Here is a 23,647-nt window from a genome sequence, read left to right as displayed (position 1 = left end):
TTCGCGTTGAAAGACGAAATCGCCATCCCCGAAGCAAGAAGGTGTTTAAAACATCGGTGTAGCCCTGTGCTGTGATAGTGCCAGGCCACAAAACAACAGGGGGTGCAGGCCCCCTCCATGAAAAACACGACCACACCATAACACCACCGCCTCCGAATTTTACTGTAGGCACTACACAAGCTGGCAGATGACGTTCACAGGGAATGCGCCATACACACATCCTCCCATCAGATCGCCACATTATGTACCGTGATTCGTCACTAGACACAACTTTTTCCACTGTCCAATCGTCCAATGTTTACGCTCCTTACACCAAGCGAGGCGTTGTTTGGCATTTACCGGCGTGGTGTGTGGCTTATGAGCAGGCGCTCGACCATGAAATTCAAGTTTTCTAACCTCCAGCCTAACTGTCATAGTACTTGCAGTGGATCATGAGGTAGTTTGGAACTCCTGTGCGAGGGTCTGGACACATGTTTTCCTATTACACGTTACGACCCTCTTCAGCTGTCGGCCGTCTCTGTCAGTCAAGAGACGAGGTCGGCCTGTACTTTTTTTGCTGTACCTGTCCCATCAGGACCTATATGCTTTTGAGCTGTATTTGTGCCTTCAAGTTTTCACTTCACCATCGCATCACAAACAGTGGACCTAGGGATGTTTAGGAGTATGTAAATCTCGCGTACAGACGTATGACACATGTTACACCCAATCACTTGACCACGTTCGAAGTCCATGAGTAGCGCGGAGCGCCCCTTTCTGCTTTCTCACGATGTCTAATGACTACTGAGGTCGCTGTTATGGAGTACCTGACAGCAGTTGGCAGCACAAAGCACCTAATATGAAAATCGTATGTTTTGGGGGTGTCCCGATACTTTTGATAACATAGTGTACGTTATGTGAGAAGGACAATGCCTCATTAGACATGGGGGCAGTGAAATCACAATTTTTTTAGATACTAGGACGCTAAAACATGACGAGTATTGCACTGGATGCAAAATCCAGTTAATACAAGAAGGCGACGAAAACACACAGATACTTGTATCAGATGAAGAGTGTAAAACTTTGAGAACATTGATTAGCCATAAGTTAGAGGAAACAACTGCTCTTACTGATGACAATGTAATGAACTATTTGAACTACTTTCTAAGCATGCACAGATTTTTACAAAAAGTCCTGGTGTCATTAAGACATATATAAAAAAAAATTGAAGTCAAATCTCAGATTTTCTTTCTTATTTCTCACAATGTACCTTTAGCTCAACAACATGCGATATGGTGCGAAATGAAACACATGTTTGCAATAGAAGATTATAGAATCTTCTATATCTGCTTACAGTAGACTGTTACTTGATGTAACGGAACCTCACGGAAACATTAGAATGGTGTTAGATGCCCGAGCTATAGTTGAGATTATATTACCAACGCGCGCAAAGCATAAGAACTTTGAGGAAGAACTGCAAAAATTTTTAGACGGTAACCACTTTCCCACCTCTGACATGACAAACTCGTTTTGGCAAGTGGAAATCACTCCTGACTCCAGAAAATATACTGCTTTTATATTCTGGGAGCGAACATATCAATTCTGCATCCTACCTTTCGGACTGAACGACAGTTCTGGTGTATTCATAACTGCTTTGGATACAGCACTTGGAGAGAAATTAGTTGAAAGTGTGACAAATTACGTAGATGACATTCTGATCGCCACAAAGACTTGGAAAGAACATCTCAAAATACTTGAAAAAATTCTTTAGACATTCTTTCGACAGGTCGGAGTAACAGCAAACCTTAAGAAATCTTAATGTGCATACGGTGGGATAAGGTATCCATGATACATAATAAGTATTAAACAGTAAACCCCATGTAGCTTACTGAAGAAAACTCATGAATGGATCTGGACAGAGCAGTGCTAGAAAGATTTTCAAAACATAAAACATGCATCAGTAAATTCAAACACTCTAAGCCATTCAGATATTAGTTTAGACTTTCGTAAGACATACGACGCGTCATGCTGCGGCTTAGGAACTTGCCTATTTCACGTGGTTACGCACGGAGAGCAGGAACAGGTAAGGATAATTGAATTTGCTAGCTGAACCTAAAGCGAATGTGAACGAACATATTCAACAACTGAATAGGAAAATGTGTCTAGAAAATGAGGAGAAGGTTTCACAATATATTCAAAACTTGTATATTTTGGCAGAAAACTAATCCACAGAATTTATCGTCAAATACAGATTTACAATCCATACCACCCAGCAAGCCTACGGAAATCGTTAGTACAGATATTAGTGGACCCCATCCGACAAGTGGCGGTGGTGTAAAATATGCATTAGCTTTTTATGACATATTTTCTAAGCATGTTAAGCTTTACGCCATAAAATCTGCAACTGAAAACACCACCATAAGACTACGTTCACGTGATTGTATTCCTCACGCGGGAAAGCCAATTTTATCTGACAACGGCACGTACATGCCACGTACAAGGCAGGGTATAAATGGCGGAAATTCTTTAAAGATGATGATATGAAGAGCATTTTTAAAACTAAAAATAGCCCTCAATCAAGTCCCACAGACGGATTTTCAGGTAACGAAACAGGTTTATGAGGACATACTGCATGTACCTACACCATAATTGGGTAAGCTATTTAGCTCTTTTTGAAGATGGGAACAATAATCTCAACATATACGATACTAAGTACAGTCCTGATGAACTAATTTATGACCGCAAAGAATCTAATGAATGGTGCAATCAATTGTCGAAATTTCCAAATGAACACGTGTTCGTACAATAAAAAGATTACGGAAGTTCTTATGACGCTGACACAGAATGCTAATGATAGAAACCGATTTTACCCTAATTCAGTAAAGGAAATGAAAGTTGGCATGCAGATGATATTGCGTACTCGTCACAAATCCTCCGCACCGAAGCGACGCAATGGACTTTACGCTCCCACAGATTTGTATTTCATTCTAAGTAATAAGCATACGTTTATCTGTAACTGATAAGTAACGAGAATATCAGCGAGTTATATGTTATATGAGTCAGCAATATCGATCGTTACACTCTCTAATAACGTGTATTTTGAACACCTCAAACTCTCTGTACCCTTGAAGTAGAACTCCATTATGGGATCATCTCACAGGAGGAACTTGTGGTCCAGCACCTGAGAGGTAAACTGAAAACAGCCATGAAGGTCCAACGGTACCGACCGGCCGCCCTGTCCTCCTCAGCCCACAGGCGTCACTGGATGCGGATATGGAGGGGCATGTGGTCAGCACATCGCTCTCCCGACCGTATGTCAGTTTCCGAGACCGAAGCCTCTACTTCTCAATCAAATAGCTCCTCAGTTTCCCTCACAAGGGCTAAGTGCACCCCGCTTGCCAACAGGGCTCGGCAGACCGGATCGTCACCCATCCAAGTGCTAGCCCAGCCAAATAGCGCTTAAAAATTAATGCCGTGTGACTAGAGCCTCCTGCCAGGTAGAACTTTCGCCGGGTGCAAACCTTTCTATTTGACGCCACTTCGGCGACTTGCGCGTCGATGGGGATGAAATGATGATGATTAGGACCATACAACACCCAGTCCCGGAGCGGAGAAAATCTCCGACCCAGCCGGGAATCGAACCCGGGCCCTTAGGACTGACGTTATTTCTTTTTTTAATTAATTTTGTTCGATATTGTTCGTTGCGTTTGGTCTGGGCGGACGTCACAAGACATCCGTTCAAGTTCATCGTTGATTCTTTGACTCAGTTTTTTTATTTCAGAGAGCACGCATCCCTCTGACCGAACAGGCTGAGCTACCGTGCCGGCGTTCTGTTGCGCTGACCACTCAGCTACCGGGGGCGGACATCAGCGCTTACCTATGGTCATCTGATGAGGACCAGTGTTACCACTGCAAGCAAGGCCGTTGGCACCTGAGAGATGATGTAGATAGAAATTATATTCCTGGTGCAGGGGTGCAGTGCTGGAGATGGGTATCGGCCTGCCACAGTGGTGGGTCTGACGTGGTCTGGATTCCTTGCCTAAACTACAGACGTGTGGCAACAAGAGTATGGAGGCGAACGAAGGCGGCATTTGCGCTCGATGATCGCTAGTGGCAGGCATGATACTGTGAATTTACACAATAATTTATATAATAAAAGTATCGTAACTGTTCCGCTCCTTTCTAACGCACTAGAAAGTATACTGCGTCTGCGTAAAGAAATGAATGGAGTAATTTTTAAACGTGGAACAAGCGGTTATTAGGGTATTTTCTTTCAAAAGCGGAATCCCAATACCACCGTAGTGTAATACTTACACAGTAAGAGCACAGCTTGTTAAAAAATTGTGAATCCCAATATCTCCACATAATACGTATCATATGGTAAGAGTGTACTTCGTTTTAAAAAAAAAAATTAACTACACCTCGACAGTGTAACTGTTTCATAGCAAGTGTGTACTTTACTTAAATATGTGGCTACACACATACTCTCAAAAGGTTCCATCTGTTACATAATACTAAAATGTTTAATTAAATACGTTAAACAATATATACCATTCATCGACCTCCATTGGATTTTTTTTTTTCAAACTGTATACTGAACTATGCATGAATAATGTCTTGTGTGACCTGCAGCATGTTTGACATGCGTGTTTTTCTTTCCTATAAACCTTGCAAAACTGCGCAATTTTTATAACTTAGCCTTTTTGGATAGAATAGTAATGGCACTACTTTATTTTGTATAATGTTCTGCAATTACCTTACTGACTGAGCTACAACGGCAGTGTGCCTTTATAAACTTTTAAAGTATGTTAAAAGTCAGAAATTGATGGGATGAGTGATATACCTTAGTTACAGTTATTTCTATTTCTATGTAGTCATCATCCACAGCAATATTTTACAAATAAATATTTTATACGTGTCTTCAGTTCAACCTGTATTGTATTCTAAGTAATGGGAGCAACGGTATACTTTGGTATTCTGCCTGCAAATTCTGCTAGTATGGATTTAATACCTAAGAGATTAAAACAGTAGTAGACTTCACCACTACATGAATGCATAGATTTATATACTGACTTAACTCGTCGTCATACACACTACACAGGCACATAGCTCAAAAAATAAGTTAATTGTGCTTTGATGTAACATTGTCACCGACTAAGCCTGTGTATCAGAATCCATAATGCACTATGTGGATGACACAAGTTCACAACATGGCGTAACGGCGTAATGGCATAATACTGTTCTTTTACAGGCGTTTTAGATCAAGAATGAATTCGTCCAACTCATATGTAGCTTTTAGTGCTATTTATAGAATCTCAAGTGTGTGAATGTATGAAGTTACGCCATTGTAATGGAATACAGGAAGTCATTAGATGTCGATATATTCCACACATCCATATGGGTCATGACATGCTGAGAAACGTGTTTGTGTGGTTTCCTGCATAAAGTGTAAGTCGCGAAGTTACCTTATCAAAAATGAAGTAAAGTGTTTGCTTGAAACAAATAAAAAGAAAACGCGTTTTTGAAGTAACCAAATATGTAATGTGGCAATAGAAACAAGCACTGAAAAAGATTATTTAAAGGGATATACTTGAGATTTTTGGTTTCGCAAGTCATAAAAACTATGTTATCAACATACATATACGGCACTAGTACTTGGCTTGGTATTTTCTAAGCAAATGGCAATAATTAATAGTCAGGATTTAATATTTAGCATTTATTCGGCACCAATAAGTGAATGTCAGATACTTCTTGTGATATTCTCATGTCCGATATTCAGATATTCGATAATGACGATGGATAAGTGTAATTCAACAGTTTCTTAGTATCTTGTCTGTAAAACAAAAAAAAGGATTAAAAGCCGAATCCTGCAATTTGATGACCACATTCTTTATAGAGTATTTTCACGATTTTTCGTTCTTGTTGGTTGTATTGCTAACATGAGTGATGCATATTCTGAAGGAGTGCCTGGTCGCCACTTACGAGATTCAATGATTCTACGAAGTACGTGGACACCAATGGGTTTGTACGTCGGCAGAGAAACATGATGACTGTCCAGAAATAGCTAGTGCCAGTCACATTCTCTTAGCATTTCCATTCTATATACACCACGACGCCGTCTATGCTTCCTTCACTGCAGTCCACATATTTGGCGATATAAAGTTGAAGGATGACTACTGTAGGTATTAATTTAAAAAAGAAACTTAATAGTAGCGTCTTGGAAGCGGAATAAACGAATTTACACTTTCATTGTTGAAATTTATGACTAAAGCAAGTGGTCTACCACTAATCCTCAGGACATAATCATGTGAGTGTCTAATCTTATTGCTTACGTTCCGATTTCATAATACGAGTAAAGACATCTATAATTATATAGATGGAAAGTCCTAAATTCGAAGCGTCGAACGGATGGGATGAAAATGCATGACTTCCCATCTTTCATTTGTTTCTGATTCCAAGTCACTTAGGAAATTAGTTGCATGTTCCATACCTCACTTGAATGACTCCTTCATTGAAATGACGTGGAAGGAGTCAGTTTACAGGCAATGTTATCCCATTAGTGTTTACATTAATGAACGCTTTATTTTTAATCCTACCCATACAGCTACACATAAAAACATTTTTTTGCGGTTATCAGTGTGTAAATAGAATTTTGTATATGGAATAGAAAGATGTCCAGGATAAATGATTTTTAGATTGGAAAGAAAGTTGTTCTGCTGCCCACCAGACTTTTTTATTATTGGGCAAGTGATCAAAAATACTTGTTGCTGCATACTGAACTTCTTTGTGAACTACTGACAGCTTCAATAATAGTTAATAATGGTCATTTTTTCTCTAGCGTTGTAAGTATGGACGTTACTGTTCTTCTCAAATCGTGATTAGAACCACTTAATAATTCCTTGAAAAATATCATTAACAATATCTTTTGTGGTTTTCTCTCTAATGGGATTTATTATAGCACTAGCATCATCTGCAGATGTACCAGCTCTGCTTGTGGAATGTTAAATGGAAGGTGTGAGGCTACTTATGATTACATTAAATTTTCGAATAGTTTTAAAAATGAAAAATGTGTCACTTAGGAAATTGGACTATAACTCTTTCAATCTTCCTAGTCGCCTTTCTTATGAAGAGATTTAACAATTAATCTGTCTGTAAACTACCTTATGCCACTAATGCATTACATTTGATTCCATAGAACATTATTTATTAAGTTAAAACAACTTTTCAGAATTCTGTTAAAAGTTCTGCAAACACCATATGAACTATTGTTTTTTTAAATTTTATAATTCCATTAATTTCACTGAAGGATATTGGTTTTAATCCTAATTTCTTAAAGTTGTGTGGAATGACATTTTGACATATTTTTTCGCTTTTTCAGCTCAACCACTTCATCCTACTTTTGCTGCCACATTTAGAAAATGCACACTGAGTAGCTACTTGTCCCCCGTGTGACAATATCCCATACTATATGAATTGTTAATTTCTCTCTGGACATGCCTACTTTTTACATTTTAATGACATTCCTTAAAATATCACAGTATTTTTATTGGTATGCAAATGATATATCTTGATCTCTTCTGCCTTTGATATAAATGTCACTCTTCCTCTGTCATGAGATTTTAATTCCCTTGGCTATCAATGTCTCACTTGTTGCATTAATAACTTTACTGTATAGCTTTTAGAAAAAGAACTTTTAAATACTGCGTGTAAATTTGGTATGAGATAAATTGAGTTTGACGTTTCCTGCTCTTTCTGTATGTACCTCATTCCCTAGCAGGTCATTTAACTTAGTTCTAAAGAAACCTACCTAAGGGCTGAAAGGTGGTACGTTGTTTATTTTCAGAAACTGTGCATAGCGATATGATAATCTTTAACAATTGAGTACATATTAATTGTTTCAACCTGAGCAATGTATCTAAAATGTTGTCAGTCAGTGTTTTACTATCTTGCAGAACGCGATTGGAAAAGTGACTACTGAAATTTAATTGAAACACTAAAACTACAATTCTAGTTTATTTTTCCTGCCTGTATCTGTTAAGCAGTGTACATTAAAACCGCCACAAACGGATAAATGTTTGTTTTTGTCTGACAGGTAAGTCATTTATGCCTCTAGGCATGTCATAAATAGCTGGAAGTTTCCTGGATAGAATGTAGACTGTTACAGTTACCAGAGAGGTATTCTGCAGTAACAACTCAGACTCGACTTTATTTCCAGCTTTTACATATGCTGCAACTCCTCTTCTTTCCTTGTTAACTGTATACAAAAATGCTGCCAGTCTCGTATGATTCTCGATACTTAATTTCTTCATCTCCTTGGTTATATGATGCTGAAGGAGGCGCAGAACATCTGTCACTTCAGAATTATCCACACCTCTCCACTGACTCTAGTAATCACAGAGATTTTTTCTGTGCCACCGTACATTTTCTACACGATTCTCTCTCCTATTCACGTGCAGACCGTGAGTTATGAATCCCCATCTCCGAATTGCAGCCAGAGGCACAGAATGGATGTGAGACTATTTTCCAGTCAAATGCAATCAACTCAACTAAGCTCTTTCTTTAATGAGTATTAACCGTTTTAATCTAGAACTTGTCATGGCATTCTAAAACCTCCACAAACGCCACAGGAGTTGTACTGTTATTGTTCCTATTTCCTCCAGGTCACATTCAATACTATAGCCTAATCTGCTAGCCACGCTGTTCCCCGCCCCACCTACTATAAGAGCCTGGTACCTCCATCAAAATGTCTGGCCAACGGCCCAGTGTTCTTTGTCACCTAACTGAGCTTGACCCTGGGTATAATGATGTTTGTGGGGTGGTATTCTACACGTAACTTTTCCAGTAGCATTTGACCCATACCCTTCTCGTGACCGCTGCCTAGCAGCAGGATTATTTTCCTTCTACCTGACTTCTCTAACGACTTGGCGTTAAAGTTGTTCCTGTGAGTCTTCTACTCTCAACTTTACGCAAAAATTGGTAGACGCTTTTCTCCTAATTCAGGTAACAAGTCAAACTGATTGCTAACCTGCATCTGAAGAGTGATTTCTGCAGTTTTCTCCTTTGGCCTGATACTTGTCACCTATTCCCGTGTCCTTTACGTACCACAATTTCCTTGTCTCTACTACATGATCTACAAGTCCATGGGAGAGCCTCGGTTGACACGTTAATGACTTCCCCGCTACAATCATCGCAGTGAAACATCAACCCACATCCTGACTTGTTTTCCGTGCTAACTAATTTAGGGCAACATGCACCTTTCTCACGTATGACGCTTCTTCTACAGTAAGCTAAAAAGCACTAGCACACACTTCAAGCACAAGTTTTAAAATAGTAATTGGTAAAAACTTATCTTTCGGTTAGTCGTGCAGCTAACTTGCAGGTGGTAGGTGGACGTAAAAAACACGAGAATGTAAACAAAACACAGATATTCGCCGAACTTAAGCTTCAAATCAGAGAAGACAAGGAACGATTGAAAACTAGTACAGCACTATATTTTTAACTGCATTAACAAACGGACATTATCCGTAAATTATTAAAAACACTGCAATGTATCCGAAATAACGCACAGCGTTTCGCAACAGCTAATGTATATGCCAGAGCGTTTGGCGACTTCGACAGTTTGCTACGAGTGTCAACTGCCAAACCGCCAGCAGGATCAGGTACGCTAAATCTGAGTTTGTTCACAAGTTATTTTGCAATGAATAATGTATTATTGGGTTTGCTGGACTTAAATTTTGTGGTCACGTTTTGTAAGTACGTTACTTGAATTCCTTTATACGAAATTATTCAAATGATACAATCATGGCCATGAGTAGTGTAGTTGATGAACTCTGTTTCATGGCCTATGGGTCGTAGTTGGCAGCATACTTCTGTGCCTAACGTTTCGTCCCCTAATGGTGGAGACATCATCAGAAGCTGCAGACTTAAACAACCTCAGCAAGCCGAACCGATACACATACCCACCCAGTGAGGGGTCTTGATTTCATCAGACCGCTTTCCAAGATCTCGGCGTCACACCAACTTACTTTATGAGAAATTCGGATAAATTTCCAGTAGCAGATCGTGCACTGGCAGCAGGGAACCCAACAAAGTCGTTCCTGCGATGCTATGGCTATGGTAAGATGCAGTCATTTCCGAGACAGTGCGGGAAAAGATGTAGAAATTGAAAAAAAAAGACTGAACAGAAAAGAACAAGGACTGATATTAGACAAATTGAGCACCTTGACGCTGAACAAAACAAACTCTTCACTACTTCAAGCTCCAGAACGCACGTCTGAATGACTCTGTTGTTTGATAAATGTACAGGTGAAATTTCACCGTACAGTATTTTAATATTTTCTCCACCGTTGGAGGATGTTGTTATTCCACAACTGTATATTCCACTTGGAATGAAATGAAGTACATATCAACAACTGAGGCGGCCGTTCATTAAATGATTATTTTTGTATTTAGAGTACTGCACACTACTTTCTTTTAATCATTGCAGTTCGATTAAAGGCCTCCGTTGCAATGAAATGAATGTCAGTTATATCATAAGGGAGTTACTTGTTAGCCATCCGGCCATTGTGGACTTATATTCTTCTAAAATCATATTTGTTTGCGTATGTCGATTTGTATTTTGTACATTTATATCATTTCCCCACTGACAGCAGTTCGTGCCTATAGGTCACTGGGTCCTGGGTTAGATTCCTGGCCCGGTAGGAGATTTTCTTCTTTCAGGAGACTGAGTGTGTTATCCTAATTATTTTGTACCATTTGCCTAGGGAGTTGGACGGACATTTCTGTTACAGTCTCACGCTTACTGAACGAACATGTGGAGGAATGAGTTTATTTTCTTTGGGTCACCCCTACATTCACAATCAATCGTTTCTGACGCGCAGTGCTAGCCATATGGTGCCGTAGTAGTACGGGAGCCCACAACCAAAATCTGTAACTTATGTGTAGTCATTTCGTGTACATGCGTGTAAGACAGTTTTCGTTTTTATCCGTATACGTTTATTTTAATCATTGTTAGGGTGCTGGGAACCTCGCCGTTGGGCGCCCATAAGATCCCCAAACCTCACACACCCACACTATAGTAATACAGCTGAAACTATATAAAATCAATAGAATCGATTACCCTAATCAAAAACTACCAATTTCAGAATTTTTTCCTTCACTTCTAATCTAACAACATTTTCAAAAACGGCAACAAATTTTAGCGAACAGTATCTTAGCAGTACGACTGACTGTTGGAATGAAGTTGAATGACAGCTGTAAGACACCGAAAACACGTTTTTCAGACGCCTGTAGCGTAGCGCAAACCTGGGGAACCAATGGCAAAATACAAAATATACTAGAAATCGAAATCATAGCCAACCATCTGAAAATTCGTTTTAATAGCAGATTTGCTTTAGTTAAGGTGCATAAGAAGCTTTTCAGAAAAAAATGAACAATTTTCCTTTTGAGATCGTTATGACGACTTTCAAAAATTTTACCGATCGGTAACAAAGCACTACGCCAGAAAACTGTTGGTTATGACAAAATAAGCAGGCCAGGTGGAGAAGAAATTCATATCAAACAAATTTAGAGCAACACCTTACTAATCAGACAACTTTTCGTTGCTCAAAAATCATTACAAGATCGTACTGCGACGCATGAAAGCCAATGAATAAGCTGCCACACTAAAATTCTGATATGATTAACAAAGACCTTACTCGAAACTATTACACTGAAGAATTTTTTTAAATAAACTGCACAAAAAAGTGATATAACGCTTGAAAAATACAGAATATTTAAATAGAGAAGCATGAACGTTTTTAATCACTGTCGGACTCAATAACATTATCGTCACCATCAAAATCACCAATTTCGCCAATGTCTTCGTTTGGAAAGCAAATATGATTAGACTGAATCACTCATTTATTTATACAGATCTTACAGTGGAATTCATGTCAGCTGTACCTTATGTCATTGTTGGTTGTTCGCTTAAAGTAGCGTCACTCATTTCTGATAATTGACCACCTCAGAGTCACGAAAACTCGTAAAGTCCCTCGTTGTCATATCATCAGAGATCTGTGGGGCTTAGATATGCTAGATTTTTCGTTCGAGCGTTACTCTATATTTTCGAAATATATTTTAATGCTTTTTCAATTCTGTTTTATACAGCGATAGAATGCAGACGTCAAAATTAGATAAACCTAGATTTACAGCTGTAAAAGAATGTTCACTTTTAATTTTATATGTTTGTGTAAAAATAGTTAATCTAACAAAATCGATAGCACTGACAGTTTCAGTTATATAATCTGCACGTGAATTCTTTTAAGACGTTCAATATAATCCAAGTGTCAGAAGTACATCTTCATAAATCTGCGAAAGCCTTGTGGTAGCGTGTAGGATTATTCATCATTCTCACTGGCCGTACTTTTCCATTGGGTAAGAATGCGCGATTGCAATCGCAGCTGATCATATCATAAAAAGCAGGTAAAGAGTTTGCTAGTGGTCACCTCATTGTTCGAGTCAACGGGCTTGGCGAAGTTGTAACACCGAATCCCGTACGATCAGCAAAGTTAAGCGCTGTCAGGCTTGCCTAGCACATGGATGGGTCATCGTGTGCGTCTGCCGAGTGCTGTTGGCAAGAAGGGTGCACTCAGCTTCTGTGATGCCAACTGAGGCGCTACTCGAGTGGGAAGTAGCGACACCGGTCACGAAAACTTACGAAGGCCGGGAGAGCGGTGCGCTGACCACGTGCCCTCAATGTCCGCATCCTGTGATGCCTAATGGCTGAGGATGACACCGCGGCCGGTCGGTACTGTTGGGCCTTCAGGACCTATTCGGATGGTGTTTTTTATGTCATTGTTTCATACAGACAAACTGAAACATCAGTGTAGTGACCGGAATTAACAACGCCAACACCCATCCAAATCTTCACGAAACTTTTTACAAGTTCCATGTTCCCAATCATTATAGTTAAAATATTAGTGTTGAATACTGAACAGGCACTCGACCTCGTTAAGGAATTTGACAAACATGATAAACACTCTTCGTATCTGCCTCCTCGTATTCTTCACAAATTAGATCTTCATTAACTGTTCGAACAACAGAACCATATTCAATCCAATATTCATACCACATGTCAAGATTAATATGGATTTTTTTTCGTGATGATCTACGCCGTTTCCTTATGTGACCAAGTATTAATTAAATTCTATGTCTTTCAATTTATTAGCAAAATCCGAAGGCCTAACTTGTTGAGTTCGTGAGATGTGAATGGAGGGATAAGAGCGTGACAAATACATAGCAGTTCTCAACATAGGAGGGTGCCATATGCAGAAACGTTCTTTTCATTTTTAGAAGTGTAGGTGACATCGAAAATGTCCGAAAACAAACATTTTCGTAATATAATGAGAGAATTTATGTGCATTTATAACATCGCACACATTTGATAATACAATTCGCCGTTTCTTTCGCACAGCACAAGTGAACCCTCATGGAACTGTGACATTTTTGATCGTTACTGCCCATCTAGTCGACTTCGTGATCTTCTGCCATAACGATTTTGTACGCTTTTGGCTCTAAAACGAGAAGACATGGTTTTAGTCGTGGGTTGTCGTACTATATCTCGACCTACAGAAGACCGTCCGGCGGACTCAGACGATAAGCTCTTCCGCTGCTTCTATACGAGAGTAGATCAAAAAAGGATGGAGTGCGATTATAGTGCGCGGGTTGCATACCTCACAAATCAAGGCGTCGCTGTTACGCCATTGCTAATGGGTTTGCTTCGTTTCTGATGGAGTTCCGCGTTGAGTGTACAATCTTGCAGACGTAAAGTAACACTGACCAGACCAAATGGTCGACTTTTGGGATCAGGTGGCCTTTAATAAAGCTATATTTTATCAGACTGGAAATTCTAAGACGAAAATTATCTCATAGTGTGTACACAACTGCAAATGTGTTCCATTACAGGGGAAAGGTATCTAGAATATGTTCCGCGCTATAGTCCACACTTAAGGCGGAAAACATAAAAATTTCGTAAAACGTAAACAAAATGGTTGTATTCTTGTTTATTCCACTTCCGCCGTGAGAAAACGTGTGTGCTGCGGCAGAGGAAAACTAGGCACATAGCATCATCACTGTCAAATATCTGCGACAAAAGAAGAGAGCTATTTCTGGATATACACTCCTGGAAATGGAAAAAAGAACACATTGACACCGGTGTGTCAGACCCACCATACTTGCTCCGGACACTGCGAGAGGGCTGTACAAGCAATGATCACACGCACGGCACAGCGGACACACCAGGAACCGCGGTGTTGGCCGTCGAATGGCGCTAGCTGCGCAGCATTTGTGCACCGCCGCCGTCAGTGTCAGCCATTTTGCCGTGGCATACGGAGCTCCATCGCAGTCTTTAACACTGGTAGCATGCCGCGACAGCGTGGACGTGAACCGTATGTGCAGTTGACGGACTTTGAGCGAGGGCGTATAGTGGGCATGCGGGAGGCCGGGTGGACGTACCGCCGAATTGCTCAACACGTGGGGCGTGAGGTCTCCACAGTACATCGATGTTGTCGCCAGTGGTCGGCGGAAGGTGCACGTGCCCGTCGACCTGGGACCGGACCGCAGCGACGCACGGATGCACGCCAAGACCGTAGGATCCGACGCAGTGCCGTAGGGGACCGCACCGCCACTTCCCAGCAAATTAGGGACACTGTTGCTCCTGGGGTATCGGCGAGGACCATTCGCAACCGTCTCCATGAAGCTGGGCTACGGTCCCGCACACCGTTAGGCCGTCTTCCGCTCACGCCCCAACATCGTGCAGCCCGCCTCCAGTGGTGTCGCGACAGGCGTGAATGGAGGGACGAATGGAGACGTGTCGTCTTCAGCGATGAGAGTCGCTTCTGCCTTGGTGCCAATGATGGTCGTATGCGTGTTTGGCGCCGTGCAGGTGAGCGCCACAATCAGGACTGCATACGACCGAGGCACACAGGGCCAACACCCGGCATCATGGTGTGGGGAGCGATCTCCTACACTGGCCGTACACCACTGGTGATCGTCGTGGGGACACTGAATAGTGCACGGTACATCCCAACTGTCATCGAACCCATCGTTCTACCATTCCTAGACCGGCAAGGGAACTTGCTGTTCCAACAGGACAATGCACGTCCGCATGTATCCCGTGCCACCCAACGTGCTCTAGAAGGTGTAAGTCAACTACCCTGGCCAGCAAGCTCTCTGGATCTGTCCCCCACTGAGCATGTTTGGGACTGGATGAAGCGTCGTCTCACGCGGTCTGCACGTCCAGCACGAACGCTGGTCCAACTGAGGCGCCAGGTGGAAATGGCATGGCAAGCCGTTCCAGTGAACTACATCCAGCATCTCTACGATCGTCTCCATGGAAGAATAGCAGCCTGCATTGCTGCGAAAGGTGGATATACACTGTACTAGTGCCGACATTGTGCATGCTCTGTTGCCTGTGTCTATGTGCCTGTGGTTCAGTCAGTGTGATCATGTGATGTATCTGACCCCAGGAATGTGTCAATAAAGTTTCCCCTTCCTGGGACAATGAATTCACGGTGTTCTTATTTCAATTTCCAGGAGTGTATTTGGTTATGGCAGCATACGTTTATGAGCTAACGGCGAGTTGTGTAGCTTGTCATTCATTACTTTAATATATTTTAATAATTAATGTCCATTTACAGAATGTAGTTTATCCTCGCTTCATGTTATCTGGTACAGTCGTTAGAGACCCAATAACGCCCCGAAAGTACGTACGTGTCAACATCATTGTTACAAAGCAAAGAAGGGAAAGCTGAAAGGTCGAAGGAGTGTATATAGAGGTTCCATACTTAAACAGTCCGCCCGATAGCTGAGTGGTCAGCGCGGCGGTCTGTCACACCAAGCCGGCCGGAGTGGCCGAGCGGTTCTAGGCGCTACAGTATGGAACCGCGCAACCGCTGCGGTCACAGGTTCGAATCCTCCCTCGGGCATGGATGTGTGTGATGTCCTTAGGTTAGTTAAGTTTAAGTAGTTCTAAGTTCTAGGGGACTGATGACCTCAGCAGTTAAGTCCCATAGTGCTCAGAGCCATTTGAACCACTTGTCACACCAAGGGGTCCGGGTTCGATTCCCGGCTGGGTCGGAGATTTTCTCCGCTCAGGAACAGAGTGTTGTGTTGTCCTCTATCATTTCATCATCATCAGTGGAAGGCAACCGGAATCTTCCACTGGAATCACTTCCCTAGATGCTCATGTGGTGGACCTCTCTGACCAGGCTTCCCCCATGACAAGACCTGCCGTAAGGTGGAACACAAAGTTATACTTAAAGTTGAAAGCAATATTATAGGAAGTGGACATAAATGAGGACAAGATTGGAAACACGATACTGCAAGCAGAATTTGACACAGCTCTGAAAGATCTTGGTCGAAACAAGGCTCCGGGAGTAGATGATATTCCGTCAGTCTTGGGAAAAACAGCCATCACAAAACTCTTCCAAGTGATGTGCAACATGTATGAGACAGGCGACATATCCTCAGACTTGAAAAAGAATCAATAATTCCACTTCCAAAGAAAACAGTTGCTGACAGGTGTGAATATTAGTCAATAATCAGTTTACCATGACGTGGTTGCAAAATACTAACATGAATTATTTACAGGAGAATGGAACAACCGGTAGAAGCCGACCTCGGGGACGATCACTTTTGATTCCGAAGAAATGTAGGAACATGCGAGGCGATACTGACTCTACGTCTTATTCTACACATATGGCCATTAAAATTGCTACACCAAGAAGAAATTCAGATGATAAACGGGTATTCATTGGACAAATATATTATACTAGAACTGACATGTGATTACATTTTAACGCAAATTGGGTGCACAGATCCTGAGAAATCAGAACCCAGAACAACCACGTCTGGCGGAAATACCGGCCTTGATAGGCCTCTGCATTGAGTCAAACAGAGCTTGGATGACGTGTACAGGTACAACTCCCCATGAAGCTTCAACACGATACCACAGTTCATCAAGAGTAGTGACTGGCGTATTGTGACGAGCCAGTTGCTCGGCCTCCATTGACGAGACGTTTTCAATTGGTGAGAGATCTGGAGAATGTGCTGGCTAGGGCAACAGTCGAACATTTTCTGTATCCAGAGAGGCCCGTACAGGACCTGCAACATGCGGTCGTGTATTATCCTGCTGAAATGTAGGGTTTCGCAGGGATCGGATGAAGGATGGACCCACGGGTCATAACACATCTGAAATGTAACGTCCACTGTTCGAAGTGCCGTCAATGCGAACAAGAGGTGAGCGAGACGTGTAACCAGTGGCACCCCATACAACCACGCCGGGTGATACGCCAGTATGGCGATGACGAATACACGCTTCCAATGTGCGTTCACCGTGATGTCGCCAAACACGGATGTGACCATCATGAAGCTGTAAACAGAACCTCGATACATCCGAAAAAATGACGTTTTTCCATTCGTGCACCCAGGTTCGTCGTTGAGTACCCAATCTGCTAACAGTCATTGGATCTCGACCAACGCGAACAGCAATGTCGCGATACGATAAACCGCAATCGCGATAGGCTACAATCCAACCTTTATCAAAGTCGGAAACGTGATGGTACGCATTTCTCCTCCTTACACGAGGCATCACAACAACGTTTCACCAAGCAACGCCGATCAACTGCTGTTTGTGTATGAGAAATCGGAAACTTTCCTCATGTCAGCACGTTGTAGGTGTCGCCACCGGCGCCAACCTTTTGTGAATGCTCTGAAAAGCTAATAATTTGCATGTCACAGCATCTTCTTCCTGTCGGTTAAATTTCGCGTCTGTAGCACGTCATCTTCGTGATGTAGCAGTTTTAATGGCCAGTAGTGTAGAAGGTATCTTAAACATTTATAGGCTTAGAGAAAACTTTTGAAAGTGTTGGCTGGAATATTCTCTCTGAAATTCTGAAGGTAGCAGGAGTAAAATACAGGCTGCGAAAGTCTGTTTACAACTTGTACAGAATCCAGACGGCAGTTTAAGAGTCGAGGGGCATGAAGGGGAAGCAGTGGTTGAGAAGGGAATGAGACAGGGTTGTAGTGTATCCCGATGATAGTCAGTATTTACATTGAACAAGCAGTAAACGAAACCAAAGAAAAATGTGGAATGAGAATTAAAGTTCAGGGCAAAGAAATAAAAAGTTTGAAGTTTACCGATGACGCTGTAATTCTGTCAGAGACAGTTAAGGAATTGGAAGAGCAGTTGAACCTAATGAATATAGAGTTAAAAGAATGATATAAGATGAAAATCAACAAAAGCAAAACAAGAGTAACGGGATGTAGTCGAACTGAATCAGATTATGCTACGGGAATTAGATTAGGAAATGTCACACTTTAAAGCAATTGATCAGTTTTCCAATTTGTGAATTTGTGCAGGAAAATAACTGATGATGACCGATTTAGAGAGGATGTAAAAAGTACATTGGCAATGGCAAGAAAAGAATTTTTAAAAAAGAGAAATTTGCTAACAGCGATTATACATTTAAGTGTTACGAAGTCTCTTCTGAAAGAATTTGTCTGGAGTGTAGCCTTACATGGAAGTGAAAATGGACGATAAACAGTTCAGAGAAAAAAAGAATGGAATCTTTCGCAATATGGTGCTACAGGAGAATGTTGAAGATCAAGTGGGTAGATCGCGTAACTACTGAGGAGGTACTGAGTAGAATTGGTAAGACTATAAATTGTGGCACAACCTGACTAGAAGAAGGAATCGATTAGTAGGACACATTCGGGAAACAGGGGATCACCAGTTTGGTACTGGGGAGAAGTGGAGGGAAGGGCAATAAAAATCCTAGAATACAGAAAACAAATTGAGAAGGATGTAGGCAGTAGTAGTTATTCGGAGGTGAAGAGGCTCGCACGAGATAGAGGAGCATGGAGAGCTGCATCAAATCATTACTGCGACTGAAGACCTCAACATGAATAACTGTTAACACATTCTCTGTATACATACTAAATATTATAATTAATTTACAGCAGTCTTCGAAAAACTTCTTGAATATAAATGTACGCATAAAGGAAACGATACTCCATACTAGCGGATCAGTCGTTATAGTGCTATTTAGGCAGTTGGGACATTTTATGACATTTCAGCGCGCACTTGATAATAGCTATAAAGCGGAAATCATGACTGTGTGAAAAAATTAATAGAAATTTATGGTTTAAAGGCGGAAATTTATTTCTAAACATTTGCGTATTCAGCGGGAATACGGCGAGCCAACCATGTGAACTTTTGTATTCACTCTCCTTTCTGAGCGAGTTGAGTCCACTTGTACCCGTAATTGCTGATGACTGTTATTCAAAATTTAAGCGGAAGCCAATGGAAGCCATAAAATTATAGGTATGTAATATGCATCTACAGGACATGTGACCTATAATTGAAAAAGTGTCATAACGATCTCTCCATTGGCATAAGATTCAGGACTAGTCCCCCATTCGGATCTCCTGGAGGGGAGTACCAAGGTGGAGGTGTCCATGAGAAAAGGTTGAATAACCAACGAAAGGAAAACGTTCTACGTGTCCGGACGTGCATAGTCAGACTTAGAACATTGTTGGGAAGCTAGAAATTGTAAAAATGGAAATGCTAAGGCTCAATCTAGATGTAGTGCTGGTCCGACAAGTAGGATGGAAAGGTGACAAGGATTTCTGGTCAGATGAATTTAGGGCAATATCAACAGCGGCAGCAAGTGTTATAACTGGAGTAGGATTCATTACGAGTAGGAAGATAGGACACAGAGTGAGTTACTGTAAACAGATCAGAGATAGGGTTGTTCTGATCAGAATCTACAGGAAACCAACACCGACAACGATAGTTTAGGTATACATGCCGACGTTGCAAGTTGAAGATGATGAGATACAGAAAGCGTATGACATACTGAAGGAGTGATTCAGTACGTGAAGGGAGATGAAAATGCGATAGTCATGGGGGATGGAATGCGGTTGGTTGTAAGGGAAGATGTCGCAGAAAGGGTTACAGGAGGATATGGGAAAGAGAGAGGAGATAAGCTAATTTTAGCTAGTAATAGCGAATACTCTTTTCAAGAATCGCGAGAGGAGGAGTTGTACTTGGAAAAGGCAGGGAGTTACGGGAATTTCAGTTAGATCAAATTATAGTCAGCCAGAGATTCCGAAATAAGATATTGGTTTGTAAGGTGTATCCAGGGGTAGATATAGATTCAGATCACAATTTAGTAGTGATGAAGAGTAGGTTGAAGTGTAAGAGACTAGTCTGGAAGAATCAATGAGCAAAAAAGTGGTATACGGAGGTATTAAGGAATGGAGAGGTACGCTTGAAGTTCTCTAATGCTATAGACAGTGCGATAAGGAACAGCTCGTAGACAGTTCAGTTGAACAACAGTCACAGAAGTTGGAAAGAAAATCACAGGTACAAAGAAGACAACTGCAAAGGAACAGTAGGTAACTGGAGCAGTACTTCAGTTGATCTATGAAAGAAACAAATACAAAAATATTCAGCGAAATTCATGAATAAAGAAATAAAAATCACTTAGGAGTGAATAACAGTAAGTGCAGGGAAGCTAAGGCGAAATGGCTGCATGAAAAACGTTAATAAATAGGAAAAGAAAAGATTGCCGGAAGGACTGATTCAGCCTATAGAAAAGTTAAAACAGCCTTCGGTAAAACCGAAAGAAAGGGTGGTAACATCAAGAGTACAATGCTAATTTCAGTTAAATACAGTGCAGATGGATGGAAAGAACACATTGAAGGCCTCTATAAGGGAGAAGACTTGTCTGATGACGGGATAGAATAAGAAAAAGGAGTTGATACAGAAGAGATAGGGGATCTAGTAATAGAATTTAAAAGAGCTCTGAAAGACTTAAGATCAATTAAGGGCGAAGGAATAGAAAACATCCCATCAGAATTTCTGAAATCATCGGGGGCAAGTGGCAACAAAACGACCACGTTGATGTGTAGCTATCTGAGTCTGGCGATATACCATCTGACTTTGAAAAAGCATCATCCACACAATTTCGAGGTTGCAAGAGCTGGAAAGTGCGAGAATTACCGCAAAATAAGCTTAAGAGTTCATGCATCAAAGTTGCTGCAAAGAATAATAAACGGAAGAAGCGAAAACAAAATTGAGTATGCTTTAGATGGCGGTCAAGCACCATAGAGGCAGTTCTGACGTCTCGGCTGATAATGGAGGCAAGGCTAAAGAAAAATCAAGCTACGTTCATATTATCTGTCGTCCTGGAAAAAGCATTCGACAGTAGCAACCGATGCAAGATGTTCGAAATTCTAAGAAATATATGAGCAAGCTGTAGGGAAAGAGGAGTAATGTATAATATATACAAGAGTGGAGAGGAAATTAAAAGGGTGTAAAATAGTGATGCAATTTTCCACCCTGCTGTTCATTTTTTACATCGAAGAAGAAATGAAGGAAATAAAAGAAAACTTCAAGAATGGGATTGAAATACAAGCTGAATGGTTACCAACGATAAGATTCGCTAACGACATTGCTGTCCTGAATGACTGTGAAGAAAAATTACAGGATACCTTGAATGGAATGAACTGTCTAGTAACTACAGAATATGGACTGAGAATAAATCGAAGAAAGACGAAACTAAAGAGAAATAGCAGAAATGAGAACATCGAGAAACTTAACATCCGGATTGACGATCACGAAGTAGATGAAGTTAAGGAATTCTGCTACCTAGTCAGCAACATAACGGATGACAAACGGAGAAGCGAGGATATAAAAGGCAAACTAGCACTAGTATAAAATATAGGCCCTAATTTTAGCTGCAAATTTTCGGGAACGTACGTTCGGTGCACAGCATTGTATGATAGTGAGACATAGACTGTGGGGAAAACCGAATAGGAGGAGAAGCGAAACATTTGAGATGTGATGCTACGGAAGACTATTAAAAGTTAGGTGGACTTATAACTTATGTAATGTGGATTTTTTCCGCAGAACCAGCGAGGAGTGGAAAGAAGTATATGTTAACCACTGACAAGAAGATAGGAGAGGATGGCAGAACACGTGTAAAGACATTAGGGAATAACTCTCATGGTACTAGAGGAACCTGTAGAGGGTAAAAACTATAGAGGTAGACAGATATTGGAATACATCCAGCAAATAACTAATGACATAGGTTGGGAGAGGAATTCGTAGTGGACCACATCAAATCAGTCAGAAGATCGATAACAAAATAAATAATAAAATAAAATAAGGGGAGTGGGCAACAGTGACACGCCACCTCCATTTATGACTTTCACAACCAAATCACCATCACACCCAGTCGCAAGCAAAACGATTCTGTTAATCCGCTTGAGAAATACGTGTAGCATAGGAATGAAAATTTTAGTATACGGTAACTGACAAGAAAAGTGAATCACCCAGAATACAGGGTCGTATGTCAATGTAGCTTTGTACAGGGTGTTTCAAAAATGACCGGTATATTTGAAACGGCAATAAAAACTAAACGAGCAGCGATAGAAATACACCGTTTGTTGCAATATGCTTGGGACAACAGTACGTTTTCAGGCGGACAAACTTTCGAAATTACAGTAGTTACAATTTTCAACAACAGATGGCGCTGCAAGTGATGTGAAAGATATAGACGACAACGCAGTCTGTGGGTGCGCCATTCTGTACGTCGTCTTTCTGCTGTAAGCGTGTGCTGTTCACAACGTGCAAGTGTGCTGTAGACAACATGGTTTATTCCTTAGAACAGAGGATTTTTCTGGTGTTGGAATTCCACCGCCTAGAACACAGTGTTGTTGCAACAAGACGAAGTTTTCAACGGAGGTTTAATGTAACCAAAGGACCGAAAAGCGATACAATAAAGGATCTGTTTGAAAAATTTCAACGGACTGGGAACGTGACGGATGAACATGCTGGAAAGGTAGGGCGACCGCGTACGGCAACCACAGAGGGCAACGCGCAGCTAGTGCAGCAGGTGATCCAACAGCGGCCTCGGGTTTCCGTTCGCCGTGTTGCAGCTGCGGTCCAAATGACGCCAACGTCCACGTATCGTCTTATGCGCCAGAGTTTACACCTCTATCCATACAATATTCAAACGCGGCAACCCCTCAGCGCCGCTACGATTGCTGCACGAGAGACATTCGCTAACGATATAGTGCACAGGATTGATGACGGCGATATGCATGTGGGCAGCATTTGGTTTACTGACGAAGCTTATTTTTACCTGGACGGCTGAGTCAATAAACAGAACTGGCGCATATGGGGAACCGAAAAGCCCCATGTTGCAGTCCCATCGTCCCTGCATCCTCAAAAAGTACTGGTCTGGGCAGCCATTTCTTCCAAAGGAATCATTGGCCCATTTTTCAGATCCGAAACGATTACTGCATCACGCTATCTGGACATTCTTCGTGAATTTGTGGCGGTACAAATGCCTTAGACGGCCACATCGCACGGCCGACGTCTTTAATTTCCTGAATGAATATTTCGATGATCGTGTGATTGCTTTGGGCTATCCGAAACATACAGAAGGCGGCGTGGATTGGCCTCCCTATTCGCCAGACATGAACCCCTGTGACGTCTTTCTGTGGCGACACTTGAAAGACCAGGTGTACCGCCAGAATCCAGAAACAATTGAACAGCTGAAGCAGTACATCTCGTCTGCATGTGAAGCCATTCCGCCAGACACGTTGTCAAAGGTTTCGG

This window comes from Schistocerca americana, chromosome 1 (assembly GCF_021461395.2).
Source record: "Schistocerca americana isolate TAMUIC-IGC-003095 chromosome 1, iqSchAmer2.1, whole genome shotgun sequence".
Classification (NCBI taxonomy): Eukaryota; Metazoa; Arthropoda; class Insecta; order Orthoptera; family Acrididae; genus Schistocerca; species Schistocerca americana.
Note: the sequence above shows the minus strand (reverse complement) of the source record.